This window comes from Schistocerca cancellata, chromosome 3, assembly GCF_023864275.1.
Source record: "Schistocerca cancellata isolate TAMUIC-IGC-003103 chromosome 3, iqSchCanc2.1, whole genome shotgun sequence".
NCBI lineage: Eukaryota > Metazoa > Arthropoda > Insecta > Orthoptera > Acrididae > Schistocerca > Schistocerca cancellata.
In genome coordinates, this window is record NC_064628.1 from 500910621 (window position 1) to 500929126 (window position 18506).

Below are 18506 nucleotides of genomic sequence, written 5' to 3' on the forward strand. Positions count from 1 at the left end.
GCGTCTTGCACCTCCGCCACTTTCTCTTCGGATGTGGATGAGGACGGCCTGCCTGATTTTGGAGCATTATCAACGCTTCCGGTCTTTCGAAACGTGGTGATGATGTTCCGTACAGCATTGCCGTTAGGCATCGTCATTCCTGGGAACTTTTCTGCAAATACACTCCTGGAAATTGAAATAAGAACACCGTGAATTCATTGTCCCAGGAAGGGGAAACTTTATTGACACATTCCTGGGGTCAGATACATCACATGATCACACTGACAGAACCACAGGCACATAGACACAGGCAACAGAGCATGCACAATGTCGGCACTAGTACAGTGTATATCCACCTTTCGCAGCAATGCAGGCTGCTATTCTCCCATGGAGACGATCGTAGAGATGCTCGATGTAGTCCTGTGGAACGGCTTGCCATGCCATTTCCACCTGGCGCCTCAGTTGGACCAGCGGTCGTGCTGGACGTGCAGACCGCGTGAGACGACGCTTCATCCAGTCCCAAACATGCTCAATGGGGGACAGATCCAGAGATCTTGCTGGCCAGGGTAGTTGACTTACACCTTCTAGAGCACGTTGGGTGGCACGGGATACATGCGGACGTGCATTGTCCTGTTGGAACAGCAAGTTCCCTTGCCGGTCTAGGAATGGTAGAACGATGGGTTCGATGACGGTTTGGATGTACCGTGCACTATTCAGTGTCCCCTCGACGATCACCAGTGGTGTACGGCCAGTGTAGGAGATCGCTCCCCACACCATGATGCCGGGTGTTGGCCCTGTGTGCCTCGGTCGTATGCAGTCCTGATTGTGGCGCTCACCTGCACGGCGCCAAACACGCATCGACCATCATTGGCACCAAGGCAAAAGCGACTCTCATCGCTGAAGACGACACGTCTCCATTCGTCCCTCCATTCACGCCTGTCGCGACAGCACTGGAGGCGGGCTGCACGATGTTGGGGCGTGAGCGGAAGACGGCCTAACGGTGTGCGGGACCGTAGCCCAGCTTCATGGAGACGGTTGCGAATGGTCCTCGCCGATACCCCAGGAGCAACAGTGTCCCTAATTTGCTGGGAAGTGGCGGTGCGGTCCCCTACGGCACTGCGTAGGATCCTACGGTCTTGGCGTGCATCCGTGCGTCGCTGCGGTCCGGTCCCAGGTCGACGGGCACGTGCACCTTCCGCCGACCACTGGCGACAACATCGATGTACTGTGGAGACCTCACGCCCCACGTGTTGAGCAATTCGGCGGTACGTCCACCCGGCCTCCCGCATGCCCACTATACGCCCTCGCTCAAAGTCCGTCAACTGCACATACGGTTCACGTCCACGCTGTCGCGGCATGCTACCAGTGTTAAAGACTGCGATGGAGCTCCGTATGCCACGGCAAACTGGCTGACACTGACGGCGGCGGTGCACAAATGCTGCGCAGCTAGCGCCATTCGACGGCCAACACCGCGGTTCCTGGTGTGTCCGCTGTGCCGTGCGTGTGATCATTGCTTGTACAGCCCTCTCGCAGTGTCCGGAGCAAGTATGGTGGGTCTGACACACCGGTGTCAATGTGTTCTTTTTTCCATTTCCAGGAGTGTATAACTTCTACTGCTGAGGTAAACTTCTCTGCATTGGTTCAAATGGTTCAAAGGGCTCTGAGCACTATGGGACTTAACATTTATGGTCATCATTCCCCTAGAACTTAGAACTACTTAAACCTAACTAACCTAAGGACAGCACATAGCACCCAGTGATCACGAGGCAGAGAAAATCCCTGACCCCGCTGGGAATCGAACCCGGGCGTGGGAAGCGAGAACGCTACCGCACGACCACGAGCTGCGGACTTCTCTGCATTGTTCCACAAGAAACACTCTTATATTCAGTCGTCAACATGATGACCAGGATTACGATGATGTCACAGAAGACGTTGTCTTCAATCAGACCGGACCTGAGAACAAATACAAATGCCTGGTTAAATATGGTTTAGACATGTTAAGCATTGGAAAATGTTCTATTAATAACTGACAATCATGTCGGTCATTACTTAGCACACCACAACATGGCACTGTATAGTTACTGTCTGAACACTCAGTATTTCATCTGGAGATAGTTGCTTCAAATCGTGGTGCTGGAGAAGAAATTTTCCTTGCCAGGGTGTGTCTAGCAAGAACAGACGTCACGGTAGAGAAGTTCGCTGTCATATCACTAACGTCTTGAGTTTGATCTTAAGATCCTCAGAGAAAGCAACAGTCGCTATCAAAAACTCACAATAGAGGAGAACTACCACATGCAAAAAGCAATAATACAGGGAAAGAGAGTCCTGAATGAAAATACAACACTGTGCAACAAAACACTGTTTGGAACACTCAATGAACTATACAAATGTGACTCCCTACAAAAAACATAACAGGAAAAAAATTCTGTTTTCTTGGTTCTCTCCTTACCCTTCTTTCAATCTCTCCCCCCCCCCTCTCTCTCTCTCTCTCTCTCTCTCTCTCTCTCTCTCTCTCTCTCTCTCTCTCTCTCTCTCTCACACACACACACACACACACACACACACACACACACACATTCAAAATCAGCGCCATAACGCACACAAGCCCAACGATGAACAAGTGAGCAGTTCCCAGGTTCGATTCCCGGCGGGGTCAGGGATTTTCTCTGCCTCGTGATGACTGGGTGTTGTGTGCTGTCCTTAGGTTAGTTAGGTTTAAGTAGTTCTAAGTTCTAGGGGACTGATGACCATAGATGTTAAGTCCCATAGTGCTCAGAGCCATTTTTTGAACAAGTGAGCAACGAAATAACATGACACATCTCATTGAGTGTATTGTTAGAAGTGTCTGCTCAGATCACATTTCGCCACATTTTGAGTAAGTACATGTGAGGTGAAGTAGTGAGCGGAAATTTATGAAGAACTGAGCGAAAGCAATGCACTAAATAGTAGCTGAATGAGACACCAACCAGGGACACGAAACAGGACGAAAATGTAAGTAGTGAAACGTACATAACCTCTAACCTCGAAACAGCTCTCCGCAGATACGCAATAATTTCTCCATGGCTAGTTTGCAGATGCATGCTGTCATAAAATACAGTTCAATTAGCGATGTAATTTTAAGGTGAGTGTCCAAACAAAACGAAATAAATTGCAAATATGGTATTTCTTAGGCCTATAGTAGTTAAATTATTACAAATGTGATATTGTACTTTACAGGAAATAAAAATTTAACCCACAGATGACACATTGGTGTCGAAACATGTCTGGGGAAATATAAAAATAAACCAATTGTGTTTGCATAAGGCTGATTTCCAAAACAATCCAGTTTTTCATTGCACCTTATGGAATGGGCTCAAGGGACGGTGTTGGTAGAGGAGAGGAAGACAATTTTGTCAATAGCATCACCCCGCAAAGAGATTAGAATTACTAACAGTATTCTATACATGCAATCTACAGTCATTTATACCAGTTTGCACTTGAGGAGGAAACTTTCCAGTGGATGGAAGGAAAGAAAGTTAATTCTCCTTCATCTCCTGAACTTACGCCTTGGTGTCTGCCGGTCAATAGTGCCATACGATCTTACTTTACTTCACTTTACTTTCACTTCGCGACGAGGCTATTCTTTACAGGAATGTGGAACGTTACGTGGCGTGAAAGCGCGAAGTAACAGGGTGGAGAATGCCTTTAAAAATGTAACAATGTCGGAGAAATTATTTGTGGTTTATGACTAAGTACAACGTTTGACTAGTTACGGCTGTCGGAAACAGTGTTTTAAACTGCATCCGCAGTCTGTGTGCTCCACCTGCACAGTGAATAAAATTAGGTTGATACTAACGTTAGCGCTGTGTTATTTTACTTACACACTTATTTTATAGGGCTGATCTGTTAGAGATGCTACTCAATAATCATTAATAAATTGTACTGGGCACCGTGGTGAACACTTTCAGAAAAACTGTAAGAAGGCTTGTTAACGAAATCACTTAATATTACCTTGGTATTAAATTCTGTGTTAAGAACTAAATAAGATTAAGAACATGGCATATTTACACGCAATTTTTTTTTCAGTTTTCAGTGTTATTTACAAAATTTAGCTGTGGATAAACTCTGAACATGTAACATACTATCTAGAAATGTCATGCTCACTCCATTAACTTAGACTTAGTGGCCAGATTACAAGAGTCGTTGGCGGTAATCTGGTGGAGTACGATCTAATTACAGAGAATGAGATGTGATGTAGATCCCTAACGGCCACCGACAGAAATGAGCCGGCACCACGCAATTAAAAGCACTTAGCTGACCTAGTTGAATATTTATTGCCGGCATTAACGTAAGCGAATTTAGTCAGATTCTGGTGGCTGTCTGTTAATCACTTCAGTAGACTTTTTCGTTGTTGCCAGTGCCTGTCTTCGAACAGATGACTTATAAAACGCGAAATTTATTGCGTGAGCAGAATGCCTTTGATAGCTTTGGAATCGGCTGTAATAGCCTTTTTTTATTTTAGTCGTACGTTTTGCCGAGCTCCCTCGAAACCTCGGCCAGAGCAGCGAAATGAATTTCTAATTCTTAATTTAATCGTAATATAAGTCACGAGGACAACGTTCTTAGGTCGAGATTTATGCTGATACAATGACGTTTAATTCTGTAGCATATTGCGTTACGTTCGATTCGTAGGTGTTGACAACTTCTACCATTCCTATTGTTATACGTATCCTACGTTGGTAAAAATGACGTATTGTTAATGGAGATTATGTAATTGACTAATAATTTTATTTTATTTCCTTTCGAGTATTATCACAGAAACACTTCCAAATGCAGTGATTACCTTTAGCCGGCCGCTGTGGCCGAGCGATTCTAGGCACTTCAGTCCGGAAGCGCGCTGCTGCTATGGTTGCAGGTTCGAATCCTGTCTCGGGTATGGATGTGTGTGATGTCCTTATGTTAGTTAGGTTTAAGTAGTTCTAAGTCTCAGGGGACTGATGACCTCAGATGTTAAGTCCCATAGTGCTCAGAGCCATTTGAACCATTTTTGATTACCTTACGCTGACATCTCAGCGGGATCCTTACGTCATTGTATCGAACGTGTGCTTGAGGACACAGGAAGGGTGACCAATGGCTGATCGAAACCAGTAACTGCATTTTGAAATACTTTTGTGATTGTTGTCACAAGAAAATAAGAGAACGTAATCTACTTACAAGCAACCTTGTCACAGTATGTTGTTTGACATATGTCCTTATTTTAGGTGTGGGAAAGAGTATCCTCCGATATCGTTTCTTAACTACTGTCTTTCGAGTAAGTTGGTGTTCTCCAGCTGGTGTGAGACATGTGAATCTCGTAGAAAGAGGTATATGTTTTATCTCAAACCATTAAAACAGATATCGAATATTTTCATAACTTTGTTTCAAATGAACTATAGCGTTTAAAAACTAATAACAATATTGGTAATTAAAATACTGGCCGAAAAACTGAGTTCTGTGTCTTATTATTATTATTATTATTATTATTATTATTATTATTATTATTAAAAGTGACTTCAGTACAAACACAGGTTAGCAAATTTGTGCTAGAAAGTTTTGAAATGAACTGAGTGACACATATTGATGTTAACTTTTCAGTCGTTCTGGAAATTAATTTTGTTGAGGAACTTGTAGGATATACAGGGTAGTCAGAAACAGTCTAGAAAGCTCTTAAGGATAGGTTGTGCTGAGAAATAATTGTTACGAAAAAAAGTCGATACATTGCGCCGTTTCCGAGTTAATTATTATTGGAGATTGTCGTACATCCGACTTTTGTGTCTGCACAGTGAGTGTTCTAATGTGTGGAAACTTAGCTTACCACGTAGCGCGCAAATGGACAAAACCTCTTAACTGTCTTCTCAAGCCCAAGGTGTCAAACATATATTCTAAATAAATATGACTCTGGCACTGTAAGGTAGCTAATATCAGATGCGGATCGTAACAACAATCGTTAGAAATGCTGCTGTCAGGTACCTAGAATGCATGAATTAATAAAATTGGAAGTTTGGGGTCTATTCTAGAAAGACAAAACAGCTATACCCTTTTTTATTCTGCATATAATTTATCAACTATTGCTTTCAGGGCTCAAGTGATAAACAACAATCACGTTCAATTACTTTTCATAATCAGTAACAAAATATTTAATACTTGGACATCCTGAAATGACGTTATTAAAATCGTTATCTCTACACATGAAAATGTTTTATCACAAGAAAGAATGAATATTAAAAATCCTCATCAGCTCATTTAAATCTACATAGTCGTAGCTGGTCAATGCTCCGAGTTGTTGGAGAATAAATTTACTTTTTGAAGCAATGAAAAACTCTCATATACTCAATGTGACGGTAGGTTAGTATCCTAGCTTTTGATATTCAATGGTCAAATCGTACACAAGTTGGAGTGAGGAAAATCTAGACTCAACGTTTACTGTCTCTAAATGCGCGATGGTACTTTACCAAGCGGCACCTGCAACGGCGTTGTCTCCGTGCTGGATCTGAAACGGTAATTCCCTACTCTGGCCTTGACTGAATTGACTCAGTCGCAACTTTCCTGCATTCCGTAGAACGTTAATCATACCCCAGTCGAAATAATGGCTATTGCACACTTGCTATGGGTTGCAGCGATGTGCACAATTCATTGCCCGTAAAAATTCCCACAGGAATATTTAACTACCGCTTTGCTCTCTGTCGCCACGATACATGAAGCGTATCGCAGAAAGCAAACTGTCAACACCTTCTCTTATTTCCACACACTTGTGCGGTCCGCCGCGAGACGAGAGAGAGAGAGCGCGCGCTAGCTCCTTAATTTTAGGTCTCAAAATGATTTTATATAATGGGGATCTCCCCACTGAGTCGTGTCTGTGTTGCCATTATGTCTTTAGCCAATCACTGTCTCGTTAGAGGTGATTAAACATTATTGTTTTTCTTTCTGGGACACAACCTTATTCACGCTGGCCTTATCCCTTTCTGCATTTGTCTCCAAAATGCGTTTCGCTTTAACCTGTTTGTTTTATGCCACTGTCCGTATATTGGTAGAGACTGTTTTGTTAGTTTTTGGGCACATGGGATAAACTGCAATGTGGCGAGCCGCTTGAATTTGCGTGCGCAACGGCCTGGCTGTATATTTGCAGTGTAATTTAACTCGGAAACGGTTCAACGCATCGAATAACAGTTATTTCTCAGCACAGCCTACCCTGTGGCGCCCTTACAAGCTTTCACACAGTTTCTAACCACCTTGTATAGAGAAGTGTACCTATTACTATTTTGCGAACTAAAGTTCTGTTGACTGTAGAATAATATCTGTAAATGGGAAATGTGCGGCTAATAAATAAAAGTCAGTTCCGGTAAAAAGTCTGTAAAATTGAAAAAATGACCTTTTGTCTCGCAGATACCGATTTAATATTTTTATTGTACATCTAATATACTGTGTGACATAATCACAGAAAATGTTTCATGTGGTTAGCTGGTATGAACCACCACTGGCCAACATCAGAACAATTGAAAGAAGCATCAGCTGTGAGTCTAACAAGTATCCCCTGATGACCATATGGTGCGCGGCTTTCAATCGTTCTGATAAAGGCCAGTGGTAGCTGACACTGGCGAGAGATGTATCACCATGGCTGTTATTGCGTCAAAGAAAATATAAAACGTAGAAGAATTTTATGGTGAAACTCTCCCATCGGTCCGTGTTTGCATACAAAACAACTATATGGGGTTGTGGGTCTACCTTGATGCCAAACACTTTTGTTGTTTATTTATTTATTCCCAGATTAGTTTCAGCGACAAATGTCGCCATCATCTGTGGATTCTTTGATTATAAAACAAACTTATGAAGCAGGTCCCTTCATCTGTGGTAATCACGCGGTCTTCATTCTTGCCTATTGTCGACAGTATCCTATTTTTGCATGTCTTAGAACAAAGAACCCACTGATGTTGGCGATAATTGTCGCTGAAACTAGTTCGGTTATAAATAAATAATAGAAGTGTTTTGTATGAAGGCGGACGCACAATCTCATATTGTTGTTATTAAATGTACAGTATGTAAATTGATTGGTTTGACATAATTAATTATGGTATGTCATGTAAGTGACGTTTGGAAAATGATACTAACTAAATATGTAGTTGCTCGAGGTACACTTTCGGGCTTGTAGGAAATGCCACACGTCGAGTTTCATCATCGAATCAGTACTTCAATCATTTACGTATTTTTCCTTTCTTTCTTCCAGGTAAGAAACCGCTTCACCGTGTCACTGCCGTACCCTTCTTGCAGTATAAAAGGTAATACTATTTCATTTTCGATTTTATTCTAAGAATACTTTAGACATCTTAACTGCAAGCTAGTACTGCGTAGCAGAACAAAAACTGTCATCTTGGTCGGTATTCCAGAGACGCTCGTGTTAAGCATAGCGCGTGCGCCATCTCGGTATGGGCCGTGTGTTATTGTGGAGAGATGCAGCACACTATTGGTGTCAGCTACTGAGTACTTGAAACCGCTAATCTTAAAGCAAGTTAGCGCCATACCAGAGAACCCTCTAGAGACAGCTGGCTGCTACAGTGAGTCACACGGCCAAATTAAGTGTGGCTAGCACGTGCGAGCAAGACGGGGGGGTGTGCCGTCGTCCTGCACGCCGCTTGCAGAACAATTAAAGTAAACAGTTTAACTGAAGGACCGTTTTCAACGGTGGCCTGCCGTTACCACTCACGAATACAGTTTTGCTCTCCCTTCCCTGTAAAATAAAGACATTGCCAATACAAGTCATGTACTGCTACCTGGAAAAATATGACTCTCAGTTTAAGAGTGCTTTCAAAAAATTTGGTAATGCTAAACTAATACTTTTTCCTACTCGGTGATTCGCAGATTATGACTATGGTTTTGCATCAGCCGTATTTCAGAACCAATAAAAATTTGCGCCGGACCGGGACTCGAACTCGTTTTCCCGTTTGTCGCGAGCGGTCGCTTTAATTGCTTCGGCTATCCGAGCGCACTTCCAGGAGCGACCCAAACTTGCATTTGTCCTGGTGTCTACATTCTCTACTGCTCGCACTGTGCTACAATAATTTCCGCACGGGTGGAGACACTGTTTCTCTATCGTCACATTGTCCTACTCTGGCGTGAAATACTGTACTGAAAAGCAGGGTATATGTTTTAGTATACAGTCCGAAGCACTGTTCCTGGGAATGTGGACATCAGGACAAACGGAAGCTGGGCCCGCTCTTGCAAGCGCGCTCGGATAGCCTACGTCATTAAGGCGACCGCTCGCAACGAGTGGGGAAAAACGGGTTTGAGTTCCGGTCCTGCACAAACTTTCATTGCTCTGAAATATTCTACACCTGACACGAAATAATAATCACAATTTGCGAATTATTTCGTAATCGAAATCGGCTGTTGATCGCCAACACAGTGCTGTTCCTTTGGACGTGCCCTAATTTATCAACATCTGTGTATGTTCCCCGATCCGGTTAGGTTTCTGACGTCCTTAGGCTGCAGTTGCAGTGGCACCGCCATCTGTCGCTTCCGCCGACAACAGACATCGCCCCATCTTTTTAATTCAGTTCGCCAGTGCAGTCACAACGCATCCGATCTCAACACTCGGAACGTACAGACTTCGACCGACAATCAATGAAATTCAAATCAGTTTGTTTTCTTCGGTCGAATCGGCCGACGTTTTCACACACAAAACATGGACGGTGAGAAGCTATTATGTTTAGTCCAAAAATGAAGGAGTCTGTGGCATCCTGAAGATGCAAAGTACCGTAACCGGAAAACAGCTCGGACTTTGTGGACTGAAAACACGGCTTTATTTGCAAACTACAAGTATTCAAATTCTTTATGAAGGGTGGCGTATCTATTGGGTTCAAATGGTTCTGAGCACTATGGGACTTAACTTCTGAGGTCATTAGTCCCCTAGAACTTAGAACTAGTTAAACCTAACTAACCTAAGGACATCACACACATCCATGCCCGAGGCAGGATTCGAACCTGCGACCGTAGCGGTCTCGCGGTTCCAGACTGCAGCGCCAGAACCGCACGGCCACTTCGGCCGGCGGCGTATCTATTTCTTAAACTTAGTGGAGTGGGTCGTTTTAGGGTCGTGATAGATGGGCATTAGCTGTCCACCAGTTATTACTGATGCTCAGTTTTGTTTTTAAGTCAGCGGTGTTGTGATTCTATTATAAGAGGTCGCTTGAACTAAACGGCTGAAGTTTCACATTAAATTTCGTAACTTGATTTACTGTATTGCAACCATTCATTCACAATTGCTCAGTTGTCCTCGTGAAACTTATATGTAAAAGGGTGTAGATATATTCGTCCAGTCAATCTCGATTACATTTTGCATGGTTACCATAGATCATTTAGGACAAGTATCTTTAATATGTGTAACGCACTACATTTCCTTGTCATAGTCTGGTAATAAAAAGTAACAAGCATTATCTTCAGCTTTATTATTTTTCTGACAGGTGGAAATCAGAATATGGTACATGTGCAAGATATGATATCTGGCATTATGTAATCAGCAACTGTGATTATTTCAGCACCATTGATGTGCATGTTATAGTTAATAAGGAGGAAGAATCTTCCCTTTATTTTGGATAATTGCTTTCATAAACTTAATACTTCATAACGTAAATAAACCGAAATGGTGGTTCAGTTTTTCGGGATTTCCATGCCTCGCTTGGAAAAAAGACTGTATTTCCTAGTCCTTCTTTCCGGACTCCTCGTCTGTTCTCCGTCTCCATTGACCTCGTTGTCGACTACATGATGAACCCTAACATATGTAGCTTTCACTATGGTTGTAATAGGCGGATGTTTCAGCGTCAATATACTGGCTGTCCAGGCTAGCGGTATACATAAACAAATCAGTATAGTGAAAGAAAAAAAAATGGTTCAAATGGCTCTGAGGACTATGGGACTTAACATGTGAGGTCATCAGTCCCCTAGAACTTAAAACTACTTAAACCTAACTAACCTAAGAAAATCACACACATCCATGCCCGAGGCAGGATTCGAACCTGCGACCGTAGCGGTGGCGCAGTTCCAGACTGTAGTGCCTAGAACCACACGGCCACTCCGGGAGGCTGTATAGTGAAAGAACTCGACATTTTATGTCGTTGCGTAAATACACAATCGATAGATACACTCTCGAAGTGTCGTCACGTCTCGTTGAGTCGTCACACGGTGCATGCTTGCCAGGGACAGGGCATAACTGCATCGGCATTTTGGCGAACTATGCAGTTACACAGATGCCTGCCAATGTCATTCTCCAGCAGGATGGTGTCTCACCACTCTATCATTCTCATTTCTCCATGAGAAGCTTGTCGCTCGTTGGAGAGGAAATGGCTCCCATTGCCTGGCCGCCTCGGTCTCCACGGATGTACGCCGCTGTCGAGGCCGTAAAACCTCCATGTTTGTGAACATGTGGCGAGAAGTGGAGTACCTATTCGATATCTGTCGAGCTACAAACGGTGCCCAGTGTGAACTGTAAAAACATGCTGTACCAATAATGTTTGAGCTCCTTGTGTACAATGTTGGATAATTAAAGTTATAAAGCTTAATAGGTACCGAAACATAAACAAATATTTTTCTATGCATCTAGCCCGGACGATATTTTTTTTAATGAATCGGAAAGACAGGGCATATTCACAGAAATAATCACGATAGAAATCAGCTCTGAATAATTTTGGAAGCTTTAGGATTAGGGCATCTGGAGAAACTTGTAAAAGTGAGAACATCTTTCCAGGAATTTCAGGCGCCACTAGAAGATGCTTGAAAAGCCGTTGACTCACGTACATTACGTGGAAACGACATCCCGTCGGATCCTTTTGGCTTGTATTGCAGCAACATTTGCAGAGGAGAACGGAGTTACGACTACATCTGAAACCCCTATTACAATGCAGATAACGGGCGTGTCGTCGTAAAATGTGAGAAGGGGAAAAAAGTGGAATAAGGTTCCGGAGTATTACAGCTGCATTTCTACCCGCGTTATTTTCCAGTGCCGTCACTAGCAAATGTTCTTGGCAAGACCTAATGTTCATTACGCCATATATGGAGTGTACAGTGACGTTAACCGCAACCGTGCGTCAGATCCTTTTTTCCTTCGCGCAAATCGACTTTATTCGGTAGTTAATCGAAGTAGGTTGTCTGCCCTGGATGCGCTCCAACGGTTCGTAGCAAAGTGCTTGCTAGCAGACTGAAATATATCTTAAAATAGTGGCTCCCGCTTATGTTCTCGGAACGAGATGCGTCTGCCGTCTCAACTGTATGCGACTCTTTCCGGTTCCGGCACAGACGTCTTTTATGCAGATTCGTTTTTTTGCTTTATCTTACAGTCTCGTTTAGATTACAAACACGCTACGATGCATGTAAGTTATCCAGTACTATGGAGTGAGCCTTTTTTTTCACCACTTGGTGGGTCTCCATAAATTTCTTTGACGATGATAATGATGAAGTCCCATACTCGGTGACAGAGCGTAGGGTATTCATCGATGCAGGAGACCCGCACCGCCGTACTAGGCAAGGTCCTAATGGAGGTGGTTTGCCATTGCTTTCCTGCGACCGGAATGGGGATGATGATGATGATGATGACGACGACACAACAACATCCAATCATCTCGAGGCAGGGAAAAATCCCTGACCCCGCCGGGAATCGAACCCGGGACCCCGTGCTCGGGAAGCGAGAACGCTACCGCGAGACCACGAGCAGCGGTACAGCAAGTAAATGGTTAACAGTATTCCTCGATTGCCCTGTGGAATTATTTTGACTATCGTTTTGATAAGCTGAGATGTTTCCTTTGTCTGAATATGTCGTGCGTTGAAGCATATAGCAGATAAAACACAGCGCTGAAGGAAAACAGATACCATTTTGTTGCGATAACAGTAGTAAGAAGGAATATACTATATTTCGTGACCGGCCAAGGTGGCCAAGAGGTAAAACTTGAATTTGGGCTGATCAGTGGTCATCTCCCCGTATGACATCCAAATTTAGTATTACCACGATTTCCCTACATCATCTGAGGTGATTACTGGGATGATTCACTGAACTTGTCTCCAACATCGTCCGTTCGGATCTTACTCTACGAATCCGCAAAATTACAGACCAATATCCTTAACATTGGTTTGCTGCAGAATTCTTGAACGTATTCTGAGATCGAATATAATGAACTTCCTCGCACAGAAAAATTTCTTTCAACAAATCAGCATGGATTGAGAAAGTATCACACTTGCGAAACTCGGCTTACCCTTTTCTCGTCCACAGCTCGTGGTCGTGCGGTAGCGTTCTCGCTTCCCGCGCCCGGGTTCCCGGGTTCGATTCCCGGCGGGGTCAGGGATTTTCTCTGCCTCGTGATGACTGGGTGTTGTGTGCTGTCCTTAGGTTAGTTAGGTTTAAGTAGTTCTAAGTTCTAGAGGACTGATGACCATAGCTGTTAAGTCCCATAGTGCTCAGAGCCATTTGAACCATTTTTGAACCTTTTCTCGCACGATATTCTGCTATCCGTGAATGAACGTCAACATGCACATTCCACATTCCTAGCTTTCCGGAAAGTGTTTGACACGATGTCCCACTGCAGACTGTGAGAATTGTACAAGCATACGGAATAGATTCCCAGATATGTGAGTGGCTTGAAGACTTTTTAAGTAACGGAACACAGTACGTTGTCCTCGACGGCGAGTGCTCATCAGAGACAAGGGTATCGTCAGGATCACCTCAGGATGTAGGACCTCTCTTGTTCTCTGTATTCATAAATGATCTGATGGACAGGATGAACAGCAATCTTCGGCTGTTTGCTGGTGTATTGGAAGGAGTCGTCACGACGTGACTGTAGGAGGATGTCAGATGACTTGGACAAAATCTCTAGTTGGTGTGATGAGTAGTAGCTTTCTGTAAATAGAGAAAAATGTAACTTAATACAGACGTGTAGGAAAAACAGTCGTGTAATTTTCGAACGCAGTATTAGTCGTGTGCTGCCTGGCGCACTCACGTTGATTAAATATCTTGTCGTAACGTTGCAAAGAGACATGTAATGCAACCAGCACGTAAGGACGGTAGTACGGAAGGCGAATAGACGACTCAGATCTACTGGGAGAAGTCTAGCAAGGTGTAGCTCATATGTAAAAGAGACCGCGTACCGAACGGAAGTGCGACCCATTCTCGAGTACTTTTTGCGATCCGCACCAGGTCGGATTAAAGGGTGGCATCGAAAGCAATTCCGCGCTGCCGCCTAATGAGGCACACTAATCCCTCGTAAGTGAGGATTTCTATGTTGTTCATGGCGCTCCAGCCTACCACTGCACTAACATTTGCGACTGCACAAATTGTTTTGTGCATTCGACCTTTTTTGGCCTCCATTGACTGGCTTCATTACGCCACCGCCTTAGTAGAGTATTTACAAATTGTAAAATTGACGTTTGTGTAAATTTTACCTAACAGTTCTGTGAATTTTAACACCATAAAACAAACAATTACATCACTGTATTCGTCAGGCCTTCTCACCACGAAACTTCTGTGCTTGTAAAGATTAAGCCTGGATCGAACTGTGAATGTAATTAGTTTTAGCGTAACGTTTACAAAAGTCGTTTTTCTTTCATTGCGATGTTTAAATTAATAATCCTAACGAAATAGCCGACTATGCTGGCGGCGTAATAGGCCAATGACAAGAGTTCGCATGTACCAAGCGAGAGAATATGAAAATCTCACACTTGGTTTATGAACGCCAGATGTACGTAGAACTGCGGGTTGCATAAACCGATTTCGTCAGTGGCAGCTCTATCACCCTGTACATTCGCATATTCTGTAACTGCTTAAGCATGAAATAAAGCGTATTGTTTTCCGGAGAAAGAAATGTTGTGCGGCTGATCCCGGCGGAGGTTCGATGGCTCAAATGGCTCTGAGCACTATGGGACTCAACTGCTGAGGTCATAAGTCCCCTAGAACTTAGAACTACTTAAACCTAACTAACCTAAGAACAGAACACACATCCAAGCCCGAGGCAGGATTCGAACCTGCGACCGTAGCGGTCGCGCGGTTCCAGACTGTAGCGCCTAGAACCGCTCGGCCACTCCGGCCGGCGGGAGGTTCGAGTCCTCCATCTGTCATGGGTGTGTGTGTTTGTCCTTAGGATAATTTAGGTTAAGTAGTGTGTAGTAAGCTTAGGGACTGATGACCTTAGCAGTTAAGTCCCATAATATTTCACACACATTTGAACAAAGAAATGTTAAGTGGTCATCACGTTATCGTAATGTAGTTTTCCAGGGATGGTGATGTTTGATTTCTTTGCGGAAGATAACTTGAACAGGAATTTTGTGTAGTGGTAATACTCTCCGGTAGTACGAATTATAAGTGTCAGATCTAACCTAGTGGCCCCATAGTACAGCGTTTCTGTATTTTCCTTCACTGTTAGTTGTCCAGTATAGTAGAGAGAGACGAGCAACAATATGGACATCATGTGTTAGAACTTATGTCAGGTTTACCCTTTGAAAAGATATGAGGAAAACCATCGCTACAGATTCTCAGGGCTGTCTAAGACGCAAGCCCAAAGTAAATAATGACGTAGACGCTGCAAACGAGGCCCTTATCCTGCTGCCCTCAGGGAGTGAAACTTTCACGATGGGTGATCAGCTCACACCCTTTGGGGAACATACAGTGTGGTTATGATTAAACGTCCGCTACTTGAGCGGGAAACTATTTACGTATGAGCATCCAACTGTATAGGAATAATGTTCAGACTGCGCGCTGAATGTTTTGCGTTGTTAGTAGTGTTAGTGTCATGACTTGCCGTTAGATGCCGGCACTGATGCGCTAAGTAGTGTTGAAACACAAGCATCAGTGTGCAATGCAGTCGCAGACACTCAAGATACAGGGTAACAATGATTGAACTATATGAAATAAAATCGTCATAATCTCTGAACGGTTTGCGTTAGGATGTTCAAACTGCACGGTTGGCCGCGGGGCGTGATGGGAATTAGTATGCGCATTCATTGTTTCGTTTAGCGACGAAGCCCACTTTCATTTGGATGGGTTCGTCAATAAGCAAAATTGGCACATTTAAGGGATTGAGAATCCGCATTTCGCGATCAAGAAGTCTCTTCACCCGCAACGGGTGACTGTATGGTCACGGAATAATCGATGGGATATTCCTTGATGGCGCGATGACTACCGAACGGTACGTGAAGGTTTTGGAAGATGATTTCATCCCCATTATCCAAAGCGACCCTGATTTCGACAAGATGTGGTGCATGCAAGACGAAGCTCGATCCCACCGAAGCAAGAGAGTGTTTCATCTCTTGGAGGAGCACTTTGGGGACCGCATTCTGGCTCTGGGGTACACAGAGGCTACTGGCATGAGTTTCGATTGGCCACCATATTCTCCGTATCTCAACACATGCGACTCCTTTTTGTGGGGATTTAGTAAACACAAAGTGTACGGCAAAACCCCAAAACAATTGCTGAAATGAAAACATTCATTCAGGAGGTCATCGACAGCATCGATGTTCCGCCACTTCAGCGGGTCATGCAGAATTTCTACATTCGTCAGCGCCACATCATCGCCAATGATGGCAGGCATATCGAACTTGTCATAACCTAAATCCGAATATCTATAGTGACTTTAGATGTTGAATAAAGTGTGTGCAAGCCGTAGTTTGCAACTAATTTACGTTTTTTTTATAAAGTTCAATAATTGTCACCCTGTACGTCTGGGCAGGGTTGTCAGCGCTCTACCCGCCGGCCGCTGTGGCCGAGCGGTTCTAAGCGCTACAGTCCGAAACCGCGCTGCTGATACGGTCCAGGTTCGAATCCTGCCTGGGACATGGATGTGTGTGGTGTCCGTAGATTAGTTAGGTTTAAGTAGTTCTAAGTCTAGGGGACTGATGACCTCAGAAGTTAAGTCCCATAGTGCTCAGAGCCATTTGCAACCAATGTACGATCTGTGTCACGACAGCTGAACATTCCATGGTCCGTTGTTCGAAACGTGCTGCGAACGATAGTGAAACGGTATCTCTAGTGCGGTTGTAGGCTGTCGTGGATGCAAAATAGATTAAATGGCTCTAAGCACTATGGGACTTACCATGTGAGGTCATAAGTCCCCTACACGTAGAACTACTTAAACCTAACTAACCTAAGGACATCACACATATCCATGCCCGAGGCAGGATTCGAACCTATGACAGTAGCAATCGCGTGGTTCCGGACTGAAGCGCCTAGAACCGCTCGACAGCATCCGGCTGTCGTAGATGCAGATGGTCGTCTAATTGAGCAATGTTCCTGACGTGGAACTTAAACATGGTACACAATTAACAAATGTTATCCTCTCCTGTGTAAATTAAAGTGTGTTTTTTTAAATAGTTTGTTCGTTGTTTGTCTTTCGCAGGTCTTTACAAATGTTCCCACAAAGTTTCATTGCCCAACGATCACTGGCTTTTCAAGGTGGCCCTCTCAAGTAGCGGAAAGTCTAATTATGACAACCCTGCATTTCCGAAAAGTTAAAAACCTTCGCAGCATGTGTATCGAGTCTCATTACAGAAATGCGCATGTATAAAAACCTTTTGATTTGTGAGTAGAATCGGAAACTCAAAATCTCATGTCTGGTATTTCTTCCTTAGCTTGCAGCTAGGCCTTGTATGTTGCAGGTCCATAAAGACAGAAACTGCTTCCCTCTGAGATTCACAAATTTCAACTTTAAACGCGTCCGGCTTAGCCAGCGATTTGAATTAATCAGAGCAACAACAAAATGTTCAGACGCTTCAAATTTTTTGTAATGTTTCAGTGTACGAATTCCTCATGTGAGTCTTCTGTATTCATGATATACGAGATTGAGAGATTTTGCAAGCATGTTGCTTTGATGATTGTTAGTTTTTTTTCTTAATATGAAGTTTTCTCATATTTAGAATTCATAATTATGATTACATTTTTTATAAGAGGAGCAAGATACACTTAATTACATAATCTTGACCTGCTCGTTGTAAATTTTAAGAATGTACTAAGTGTCTCCTTCCTCATAGTAATATTGGTGGTCGTCAGGCTGCCTTCAGAAGCCACATTTAGGCTGCAGCTTCGGTGGTGCACAGCGCCAGGACACTTAGCTGGCTTAGATAAAGAAATCCTCTGCGCTCTTTACGACCTCTCGGGTACATTTGACTCGCGGCGCCAGCTTGGTCACTAGATTCTATGTCTTGAACATATATTGCAAGACATTTAACAATTCATGTTAAAGACATACATCAAATACTTGAAATAGGCATAAAACTAAACAATAAAACAGTCAAATGGTGGTGTGTTTCTTTAAAAAATATTGTAAAACTGTTGCTCAGGAACATCAAGAAATTGGTCACTAGCGTAGCATGCAGCTACTTGTGAGTGGGGCAAGCACAGGCGCACAGCGTTAAGGCGCAAGGAGCACAGGTGTAAACGCACCTTAAGGGGGGTAGGATGTCAAACGGGCCGACTTGGAGCAGGAGAGGCACCACAGGACATTTTAATTTCTACTGTCTATACTTTTACAAATAAATTCGTAAAACTT

The 18506-nt window shown here is 43.6% G+C and overlaps 1 protein-coding gene across 1 annotated transcript in view; it reads left to right on the top strand.

Moving 5' to 3' along the window:
* The window catches only part of LOC126175272 (tRNA dimethylallyltransferase-like), a 1221602-nt gene that overhangs the window by 345955 nt on the left and 857141 nt on the right, over window positions 1-18506 (top strand). The window contains exon 4 of the mRNA XM_049921925.1: window positions 8219-8270. The gene's annotated coding sequence lies outside the window, so the exon portion shown is untranslated. The remainder of the gene's footprint in view (window positions 1-8218; window positions 8271-18506) is intronic.